At 34.6% G+C, this 10826-nt stretch overlaps 1 long non-coding RNA gene across 1 annotated transcript; it reads right to left on the bottom strand.

Annotated features, from left to right (window-relative positions):
* Nucleotides 1-950: 950 nt before the first annotated feature.
* Nucleotides 951-1866, bottom strand: LOC145156598 (uncharacterized). The gene is made up of 3 exons (XR_013736816.1): nt 1810-1866; nt 1359-1659; nt 951-1279 (listed from the first exon to the last, which is right to left on the bottom strand). It is a non-coding gene; the product is annotated as an uncharacterized LOC145156598 (long non-coding RNA).
* Nucleotides 1867-10826: the final 8960 nt, after the last annotated feature.

The following is a 10826-nucleotide window of genomic DNA, read 5'->3' as shown; positions in this document are numbered from 1 at the left end:
TGTATGGTATGAGGTATTTTGGGGAACTCACTAAGCTTTGGGCTTACGGTTTACAGTTTATGTTTCAGGTACTTCAAGATCGAAAGGGAAGAGCCCGAGATGATTGCAGATCACACAACACCTTTTTCCGCACTTTTAGATTTACTCTGATATGTTTTGGTGTTGTGACATATTTTGATCTTTTGGGGTTGTATGGCAATGTTGGATTAATGCTTTTATTAAATCAAAAATGAAATTTTTGAGTCTTATTTTTGGGACGTTTCATTTGGAGTTGTAATTGGAACAAATGCTCTTATTTTAAAATGAAAATTTTGATTTGAAATTTGGGACGTTACAATCATTGCCTTCTTTCAGATACCTCTTTTTGTCGGCCACCACAACACCGCCTTCGAACTCAAACAATTGGTTCCTGTTAAAATTGATGGAGGAAGATCCAAACCTGATGAAATAAATTAAGCCCTAGAGGTTGTTGTTGGTTTTTGATGAAATCCATGGAGGCAGAACTGATTCGTGAGTTGTAGGTGAATGAGCTTATATTGATGGAGCTCATAGATGCAAAGCTTGTAGAGGAAGGCGACAATGGAGATGATGCTTCCGGTTTAGGTCAAATATCAGCGGTGAAGCTTGAATATGGGTTACAGTTTAAGATTTTGATTTGGGTTGCCGATTTAGGTCAAACAATAGTGATGGTGCTGGATAGAGAACGTGAGGGTGATGGGTGTGGGTATGTTATTTTATTTTTTCTAATTACAAAATTATAAACAAATAATAAATAAAAGAACATTAGGGACCAAAATCGAAACAAAAACAAACTATAAGGATTTGTCCGAGTACAGAAAAGCATTAGGGAAAAACATATAATATTGACAAACTATAAGGACTATTTTAGTAATTTGTTCCGGATATATTATATATTGATGAGCCGAACACAATAAAACTAGATGGGAATCATGTGCGCCCGTTGGCGCTGATTCATATTTTTTTTTTTTGTTCTTTCAGGTATGTACTGCAACATACCATTATATTGATGAAGATATATTTAACATACAGGAGATTTTTGGATAGGTCTTATATAGAAATTTAGGAATGGAAGTAGTTGAACGCAACATATCAAAAGATTATAAAACAAACAAACATATCACACGTACGGATGTTTGTCTTCAGGGAGGTTTTTGATATCTTTTTTGAGATTGTTGATAAGTTCGTCATATTTGTTTTCCATTTCCTGCATGGCCTTTAGCATTTTTGAAGTCTCGTAGTTGTTGTCGAACACCAGCTTCTGCATAAAGAGATGAAAGCATATTGCAATAAATGTAATAAACAAATAAACAAAAGTACGTTGCTATTTTTTGACTTACAGTAGAGCTCCATTGCATCGAATTTATGTCCATATCATGAGCTTTTTCCTTCTTGAGGAGCAAGTTATACAAAGCACCATCCACCTCAACAACCAAAAATCAATCCCATTATGTAACCCATACACAGTACACAGTTTTAATATATGGTTATTTTTATTCAACAAAATACATAACAGGAAATCAGTTTTTTTTTTTTTAAAAAAAAGGAAAAGAAATCATCTTATCTTACCAAGATGCATTGTCATCGCCAGATTGCGAACTTATAATATCCACATCCCACACCTTAATGGTAAGATCATCACTGCAAATGTCACCAAAACTAATTTTAAATTATTTTAAATAATTATATTAGTAATCAAATATTACTATACGTGCATGTAAAATCATTGTAATTATTAATTCATTAAATTTTAGCATTCCCGAAAATGTTAACAGAAAGAGTGTTGGATACCTGTTTGATTCGCCTAAAGGCTGCACACAACGCCAATCATCACTATGACCATCATCTCCCCAAACCTGAAAATAAAAACATAATAGAATATGGTGTACAATTTGATACATTATAACAACTCCATTCGTTGGCAAATCATTTAAAAAGTAATCACAAATGTAAAAGATTCAATGAAAATACATCTTTAAAAATAGTTTTCTTTTTTGCTTACATACCCATGTCTTATTTTCCAGGACTCGACTAATTCACTCTTCAAGTGACAAGATAAAATTCAAAGTACATTGGTAGTTGGTGTTTCTTTTTTTGAAAAAAAAAACAAATTTAAGAAAACCGGGGAAAACTGTTAATTGAAAATACAGTGCTATTTACTGCACTTATAAGCAAGAAATGGAAAATGAACCAAATTGGAAAAAATAATAAAAGACTTACTTTACCACAGCAGATCTGATGCTTTCACACAAATGTGCATATGCTAATTCAAATGGAAGTTGAAGGCATATGATACTCAAAATAATAATTGCATCATTTCTAAATCTCATCATACACCCAAACCATTCTTCTCTTTGAAAATTTTCATTTTCTTTTCCTTTATTTTCACCCTATTTTCTAGCTGAAGCTGCTGATGGATAAAAGGAACTCCACTCTGTGTCCATGTGTTTGTAAGCAGACTCTGAGCCAACTGAATGACTAATTTGCCACCTATAAAATTAGGAAACAAAAAGATTTAAGAATTATGTAAAATATATTATTTTATTATCTAAAACTAAAACATATTGATGTTAAATATAAATTACCTGGCTAAATAGGTAGAGTTTTTTCGGCTTCAACTTTTAAATCTTTCTGTCATAGATCACATTCAACAAAGAAAAGATGAATGAAACAATAACATCCATAGATCACATTCAACAAAGAAAAGATGAATGAAACAATAACATCCCCTGAGATTATTTCCTCTGAATATTACTAAAAAAAAGAGCAATATTCATAAACAATTTCCAAGAACTTAATTCATTTACCTCTGGATAGTACTGGAGACCATAAAAGCTGTTGGTGGGAATCTTTGATCACATAGTGCATACCAGTTATACATAATCTGAGATGGAATAGACCTTCGAATAAATGACTCTACTCTAAGTCCACAACCAGACAAGGATCAGGAAGTAGAGCAATAGTCATAGATTCTGAGTCTATAATATCTTTAATTATGTATAACCTTAGCGTATGCACTCAGTCATTATAGACCTACTAATAGGGGTCTTTAGTTTCCACATAAGTTGGTTATAGTATCACAAAATACTCCTATAGTATTTTAATGTTATGTTTGGTTCTTAGCAACTTTCTTGTATGGGAAGTTTTTAGGCTTGTTGCTCACTACAACCATCCCCCGGCATACAATAGTCACACTTCGGATAAATATAGTTGATCAGGTTATATTCATCCCAAGTCTGATTACATATACCAAGGTCTACTCGTAGTGTCCAACTCCTTGTTTTTACTTTTGTGTTTTCCTTAGACGTGACACTATACCGGTATGCATGTGTGTACTTCTACTTTTAACAAGAAACTATTTATTTCAAAAAAAAAAGTATAGTTATTTGAAACCGTTTAAATCAGAGACTTTAGTCCCAATGCATTTATAGTTTGTATATCTTATGTGGTTCGATATACTTAGTTCACTATAAACAATGCTCTGATACCAATCTGTCACACCCCCAAACCAAGGATGGCGGAAACGTCCAAAGGTGGAGGACTTCATGTATAGTATCACAACAACGAGTATAATAGTGCTCAAAGTAAATACAACCATCATAAATATAATTGAAAAAGTTACACCAAAGTATATGTTTACATGTTTCAAATCAATTACATTATGATGACAAAATGAACTGTTTGACGATTTAACGTCCCATCCTCAAAATGCTGTTGATTTCCTGTTTCACTGATTTCCTGAGAATACAAGTAGGTTTGAAAAAGTGTCAACAATTAAGTTGGTGAGTTCATAAGAGTTTTGTTTGAGAAAGAAACCGTTTTCCTTGTAAAAACGACAAAGTATGTTTCCAGAAAACCCAATATTTTCTTTATTAAGTGTGGAATGAATGCTTCTATGTTATGCGATAATGAACCCTAGAAGAACCCATAGATTCCTTCTATAGTCGCCCAGCGTATATAAGTTATATAAAATTTAAGTTAAATAAACCGTTGAATATAATGGGTCTGCCCTAGGTCCACAACCAAACAAGGAACAAGAGATAAGACGGGCCCACCAATTCTAAGTCGATTGTGATTAGATTCTTATATAACCCTAGCATATACACTTAACGATTATAGCTGAAGTCTAACAATTCTAGATGAAATGAAGTTTAACAGAAATATGTTTCCAAAGAAAATCCAATATTTTCCTTATAAAAGTTATGTAGTCCTAAATCCCAGGACCGAAAATAAACAAGTATTTTTCCATACTTAAAGGTATAAAAGTGATTTTAAATCGGCATAAAACCCTTTTTGATTTGAGAAAACTCAATCCCGTAAACTTTATGTGTTATGTGTTGTCTTTAATCCTAAGACCGAAAGTATACAAGTATTTTTCCATACTTAAAGTAATTCATATGAGTTAAATTGACATAACTCGCTAATTTAAAAGTAAAACCCGTAAATCTTATGATTTGTTAATACCACATGTGAGCTATTATAACCATGCTAAGACTCAGACGGCCTCGTAATACGACGTTCTTCAGGCGTCGCAAGTTAAATGACACTTGTCACCTCAGACCTGTCGGTCTAGCTGTTGCATGCAGCTCAGGTGCGGGCTTGTCAGACCCAATATAGATCTATACACAACTATCACGCTCTCCCTACAAAAGACTCTGATTACAATTTACAGGACTTTTGACTTTGTTACTACGAAGGTAACACGAAGCAAATGTCTCAAATTTATTCATTAACAGATTTACGTGAACTGAACTGAAAACCTTTGGTAAATGAGTTTGAAATGTAAATGATACATAAACTTTACCTATTATAGTTTATCCCAAAATGTTTGTAATGTAAAAGAACTCTTTTATGAAAATACATTAGTGCTATGAATCCATAAACTATGCTTATTATAGCTTATTATATGTGTTCGAAATGAATGAAGAATCTTATCATGAATGACTAAATTTCAGTTTATGATGATAAACTAACAAGAAAATACATTCAATATTTAGAACTTATTGTTATACACTTTGCTCAACATAATACAAAGTGTTATGAAAGTTATAAGCTGTTAACTAGTTTTTAACCTTTCTGCACTGTTTTAGAAAAATCATACGAAGTCGAAAACTGAATCCGTAAATTCTGAAAGTTCATAAAATGTGTCTAGTTTATTTGTAATTTTTATTATGATTTTTAGAAGTCTTTAACTTGTGTTAAAATTTTCATATTCACAGACTGGTCCGAATTCGTTTCTGAAATGATAGGCAGTTTTGTAAAAATCACCATAAATCGTAGAAAAATCGTATGGTGATGTGCAAATAGTCATTTTAAAGGTATGAACCTGAACTATTTGCATATTAAACAGTTTTGAAAGATATTAAGTTTAAGATAGTCAAAATCAGTCCGTGAATAAGACTCAACTTTTCTGATGAAAGCTGTTGTTTGAGTTTAGTTGAGTTTTTGGTGTTTTAACTTGTATTCCCCCCCTAAAACTTGAAGAAAACATGAAAAAGTAGGGGTATGAACTCACCTTAAGTGATTTCAGTAGATGGGTGATGAAGAAAAGAAGTGTTCAACTCAAGAACACTTAGATGATGCTTGAAGATTCGAAGATCTAACAACAAATATGACGATATTTGTGTAAGGAACTCATGATTTGAGTGAAGAAGTGTAAGGAAATCAAGTGTGGGAAGAGATTTACTTACCAAGGTAGATGAAGAACTTGAAAATCAGCCTTGAAATCTCGAAATTTAGAGAGAGAAGTGAGAGAGAATGAGTTTTTGCTTCTTGGTGAAGTGTGAGAGAATGGGAGGAGAGATAAGGGTTTTTCTACCCTTGAGTCAAAGTACTTGGCTAGAAAGAGGGGGAAAAGGACAATAAAATGACCAGGTATGGTGGAAGGACAAGGGCTGGTCATTGAGTGGGCATGGGTGGTTGCTTGTGTTATACACTAAAGCAAAGTCAACACTCCACCCAAAATATCCTACCCACTAATCTTGGATAAGATTTACACTCAAAAACGTGATTAATTATGAATTTAGGGGTCTTATATGTTAAAATATCATTTTGGGTGAAAATCTCGCGTTAAAATTATGTAAAACGGGCCTAAAATAAAGTCGTAGTTGAAAACCGGGTGAAAATGGCGAACCTGCGAGGCTTCTCGGTATTGGGCCGAGGTTCGGTCCCTGATGCTGCTGGGCCCGAAGGCGAACTGGGCGAAATGGAGCGAATGCGAAAGGAGGGTTCGGTCCGAGAGGACCTTCGGGTTCGGTCCTATGCGAGGTTCGGGTTTGGCTCTTCCAGCTTCGGGTTTGGTTCAAGCACTTCGGTTCTTAGCAAGTTCGGTCCCTATAGGGGACCTTCGATCCTAAGAGGGTTCGCTCCCCAAGGGAGGCTTCGGTCTATTAAGGCTGTTTTACCAAATATTACCCCGTTTCAAGCGGTTTTTGACCCGGTTAAGTGTCGGGATGACCCGAAAGATTATAAAAAGTTAAAAGAGATTCTGAGAGAGATTTGGGAGAGATTTCTCATACTTGGAGAGATTTCACACACTTGGAGAGATTTCTCACACTTAGAGAAATTTGGGAGAGATTTCACATAGAGAGAGATAGAGTGAAAGAGGTTGAGAGAGATTTCGTTTGCGACCTTTTTGAGTGTTTGGCTTCGCAACGCAAGGTTCTTACACTCTGTTAAGCCTTGTTATGAATGTTATACACTCTCGAGGGGTATGGAATAATGTTTTATCGAGTAGTTTCATCACTTGCCCTGATTAGGGTTTAGAATTTCCGAACACGGGAAAACTCTAAGTGATACTTTGTATTAAGATTGCGAGTTGTTCAATAAGAAACATAATGGAAACCCTAATATACAAGGGTTAGATGAGTTGACCGGTTTGACTTGTTGACTTTAGTTGACTTTGACTTGGCCAAAATTGACGGTTGTCACACTATTACTCCTAAATTTCGAGTTCAATGCTTGGATAAAACACCAATGTCGAATTTAGCTTCTTCTAAGGGTTATGGTTTTGGTTTCTAACCTCCCTTGAGTAGTTTTGGTGATTCCAATCTCAATCCAATCACTATATTGGTAGATTTGATGACTTGGGTAAAAATCTCCATGAACCCTAGAAATCTAAATTGGGCATTTCATGTTTATATGTTAAATTGGAATTGATTCAATGACCTAGATAATGTTTAGAAGCAGTAAATCCAATTGAATGCTCAAACACATCTATGATGGTAGAATGTTGCATAAACATGGAATTTATATGGTTTTGGGGAAAATGTGATGAAACAATGGAATCCTTTGAATTTGAGCATTTGATGAGTATATGATACTCATGAATATGAGTTGATACTAATAATATGATTTAAATGCAAGAACATGAAGAGTCGAATGATTCCTAGTTGAATTTATAGAATATTCGGGCATAAGGGTATTTTGGGAAATATATGGATTATTACATAGATTTTGACATATTAGAAGTTAATGACATGAATGAACATGAATGAACATTCTAGATATGTTATTGGAACATTAACATGAAGGATTGCTAGTGAAGTTCTAGCTCTAATGATTGTTTTGGCCCAAGGGCAATTTTGGAACATGGAATGGAATTGAGGACCCCATAGTTAGATTAGGAATTTACAATGAGATTAAATGTGATTTTATATGCTTAACAACTTTCATATGAGTATTCAATAAATTAGGAACAATCCTTATGAGTTTTGAATGCTCAATTGAACAATTGGATACTTAACTCTTCTTATGGAATATGAAAACCAATGTGTTTTTAAAAGGAGTTCAATGAGCACTTACGGATTAAGTGGGGTGTTTTTGGATGATAAAACACCTCCTAATCATGTGGTAGAAAGTGAATTGGAAAAGGGTCTTCAAGAACTATGCAAAGTAGGGTGATATTTTGAGAAAAAATGAGTTTGGGTGTGTCCACACATGAAAACACGGCCCGTGTAAATGCATGCTTTAATTTACACGGCCCGCGTAAATCCCTGATTCGGAGATTTTCTTGTTTTCTTCATAACTTTTGCATATGAACTCGGATTTACGCACGGTTTTCGCCTACATTCATATTTTTGCATGAGGAATGATTTGGAATAATAAAATTTAGTAATGGAAGCTGTGAGGGGTATTTTGGTCATTTTATTGACTTATGTCCATATATGGTATAGGTAGTGTTTGAAGAGGATTGCTATAGGGAAATGAAGTAGAAGGGCACTAGCTAACCTACGTGTGAATGAGGTGAGTACGTGTTGGCTTTTTTCCCACTTTAGGATACATGGAAAAATGATTTTATGATAATGAAATGCAATGCTTCGATATATGAAATGTTTTGAAACAAAAGCGTCAAATGTTTTTAGAAAGTGTATATTGAAATAGTGCCTTAACAATAATGTTTTTGAAAGAAAAGAACGTTTTGGAAGATCGAATGTTTTGAAAATATGATTGAAATGTTTTGAAATATAGATGCTTTACTTTTGAAATGATTTTATGATACTAATGTATGAAATGTGTAAAGCATGGAAAGTAATGAAAAGAATTGTAAAGTAATGAAAAGGAATGGAAAGTAATGAAAGGAATTGGAAAGTAATGAAATGAAAACTGTCCGGGCCATGATACCTCATAAGAGGCATTAGAGGAATCTATCGGGGTGGCGCCTCCCCTTCGCGAGATAGATATCCTAATGGAAATGATGCCTTGGTGGATTGATTTGTTCTTTCCACCTTGGTCTAGACTTGGGAGTGGTTCCTTTATTGGACGTAGACCCTAAGTATAAAAATGGCAACGGTATAATACCGGAATTAGCCTTAATGATAAAAGAAATTGAAATATGGAAATATGGCTTTTGAAATGAAATGAAAGGAAATGAAATGAGAAGATATGAAATGATATTTATGACATGTATGAAATGAGTTTTCCTTGAAACTGCTTGAAAATGTTTTATGGTCTAAAACTTTGTTTTGCAAAGATGAAACGTTTTTGATGAAAATATGATAAATGTTTTGGGTCTCAAACCCACGTAGCTCACGAGTCATTATTGTCTTACGTATCTCTTTTTAATGTCATGTATCTCAGGTTACACTTAAGGAGAGAGAATGATAGATGGAAGTTAGAATTCAAGTGATAGAGAATCGAGTGGAACTTGTTAAGTTCCTTATTAATTGTATTGATGTAATTCTTGTTTGCTTGCTATGGCTGTATTGATGCTTAATGGTAACACCCATTGTTTTAAATTTGTAAATGTTATTGTGGGACCGATTTTTGTTAAATGTGGGTTAACACCCGAATGCTTTAAAACCATAGCATTTTAAAGTTTGAAAATTTTGGGGTGTTACATTGATGGTGGAAGTGTTGATGGTTGAAGTTTCAATGGCATAAATGACAGATGATTCGTTGTTCTGCATCCCTTCATCCATGTTGACATGTGTGTCCTTATCAGATAAGTTCATAGGGATGTCTGGAGTTCGAACCTCCTCCGTATTGGACTTGTTATGGAACCGAACATACCCGCTTCTGGAAGAGATCCACCGATCAACAAAGATAATATCAACTTATCAAATAATCTAACCAAGCTTCTAAACTTGACTTTGATACCAATTGTGTACCATCCTGTTTCGAGAAGTTTCTTGTTTCGGGATTGTGGACAATAAATGGATCAATTAAAGGCCTTAGGCTTCAATGGAATATGATTTAGACCCTATTGGATGTTGATAATATTGGTTATGCGATCCAAGCCCTTGGTTTGTGCTTTGGAGTCAAAGGGTAAAGCGGGGAAAGTGATGTTTTAGACTTCTTTCTTGGAATAAGGATTTTAGTTCGGTATGTTTTGACTTGAAAGTAATTAGATAGGATTGTAGGTATCTTCAATACCTTTCCGTACATATAAACAACGCCGAAAAAGAGTTGAAACGAAGACGTTATGGTTGTTTAAAGTTACACTGGAAAAGAGAGTCTTGCCTTGTATTTATCAATACTACCATTAGGTTTCATCTTTCTCTTAAAAATCCAACGGTAACCAAGTGGCTTGCTACCTGGAAGTAGATCCACTAGTTCCCACGTATGATTTTGTAAAATAGAGTCTACCTCATTTTTTATGGCTTCTTTCCATTGAGGTCCCTCGGAAGAAGTAACCGCCTCTTGGTAGGTTTTAGGTCCACTTTCCACCACATAGGTGTCAAAATCGTCACCAAATGATTTTTCAACTTTAGCCCTCTTACTTCTTCTGAGTTGTATCTCTTTTTCCTCGGGTTGAGTTTGTTCTTCCTCTCGAACAGCTTCATTGTTTGGTAAAGATGGGTTTTCAACCTCCTTGTTCAAACAAGGAAATACATCTTCAAAGAATGACGCATTCCTTGATTCCATTATGGTATTCTTATGTATTTCAGGATTCTTAGAATCATGCACAAGAAAACGATAAGCACTACTACTTTGTGCATACCTAATAAACACACAATCCATAGTTTAAGGACCTAACTTTTGTACCTTAGGCGGTGGTACAACAACTTTAGCTTGGCACCCCACACTCGTAAGTATTTATACGATGGCTTTCTTCCCATCCAAAGTTCATATGGTGTTTCATCCTTTTCTTTGCGAGGTATCTTATTTAGAAGATAGTTAGCCGACAAAATAGCTTCCCCCCGCATTGACTGGTTTACACCTGAACTGATTATCATGTCGTTAACCATTTCTTTCAAGGTACGGTTCTTTCTTTCAGCAATTCCATTGGATTGAGGTGAATAGGGTGATGTGAATTCAACGAATTCCATTTTTCACACAGAATTCAGCATAAGGATAAACATATTCTC

The sequence above is a fragment of the Lactuca virosa genome, chromosome 2 (genome assembly GCF_052849685.1).
Source record: "Lactuca virosa cultivar CGN04683 chromosome 2, Lactuca_virosa_CGN04683_v6, whole genome shotgun sequence".
Taxonomy (NCBI): domain Eukaryota; kingdom Viridiplantae; phylum Streptophyta; class Magnoliopsida; order Asterales; family Asteraceae; genus Lactuca; species Lactuca virosa.
The sequence above is the reverse complement of the archived record's forward strand: the minus strand, read 5'-3'. Positions and strand labels throughout refer to the sequence as shown.